The sequence below is a fragment of the Carlito syrichta genome, unplaced genomic scaffold (assembly GCF_000164805.1).
Source record: "Carlito syrichta isolate Samal-C Ts95f unplaced genomic scaffold, Tarsius_syrichta-2.0.1 Scaffold303992, whole genome shotgun sequence".
Classification (NCBI taxonomy): Eukaryota; Metazoa; Chordata; class Mammalia; order Primates; family Tarsiidae; genus Carlito; species Carlito syrichta.
Genome location: NW_007248088.1, coordinates 175,473 through 176,164, shown reverse-complemented (window position 1 = coordinate 176,164; position 692 = coordinate 175,473). Strand labels below are relative to the sequence as shown.

Genomic DNA, 692 nt, shown 5'->3' with positions numbered 1-692 from the left:
GCCCAGGTGGGTCTCGAACCTGCAGGCTCAGGCCATCCACTCACCTCAGCCTCCCAAAGGCGTGGGATTACAGGCTGAGCCACCGAGCCCGGCTATGGCTCTCTTGATCACCTGACTACTATGGTGTCCTTGCCCAAAAAGAGATTATGAAATCAAGCAAGAGGAAGAATGGGCCAAGGGGAAGGGCTCATCCCCAAATAAGTTCAGACATGGAACAGCTCTCAACACTTCTGATCCTTTACTTTGATGGGAAGGGAAATAATCAGTCAAAAAGCCAAAGATGCCCCCCAGTGTGCTCTCTATCACTGCAGCTTCCAAGGCCTATATCCAGACCCTGGCAACATTCATGGATCTCTATTACCTCTTTGCCCCCAACTGCCCCGTGCCACTTCAAAAAGGGCATGATGCCGGGCACAGTGGCTCAAGACTGTAATTCCAGCACTTTGGAGGTTGAGGGGAGAGGATTGCCTGGGCCCAGGGTTCTGGACCAGCCTGGGCAACTTGGTGAGACCTCGTCTCTACAAAAAATAAAAAAATTAGCTGGGCATGGTGGCACGTGCCTATAGTTCCAGCTACTTGGAAGGCTGAGGAGGAAGGATTGCCTGAACCCAGCAGGTGGAAGCTGTGGTGGCTGTGAACATGCCACTGCACTCCAGCCTGGGCGACAGTGAGAGGCTTTGACTCAAAAAAAA

At 52.5% G+C, this 692-nt stretch overlaps 1 protein-coding gene across 5 annotated transcripts in view; it reads right to left on the bottom strand.

The window, feature by feature from the left end:
• INTS3 (integrator complex subunit 3) overlaps positions 1 to 692 on the bottom strand; it is a 47,041-nt gene that overhangs the window by 22,649 nt on the left and 23,700 nt on the right. The gene's annotated exons all lie outside the window — the stretch shown is intronic.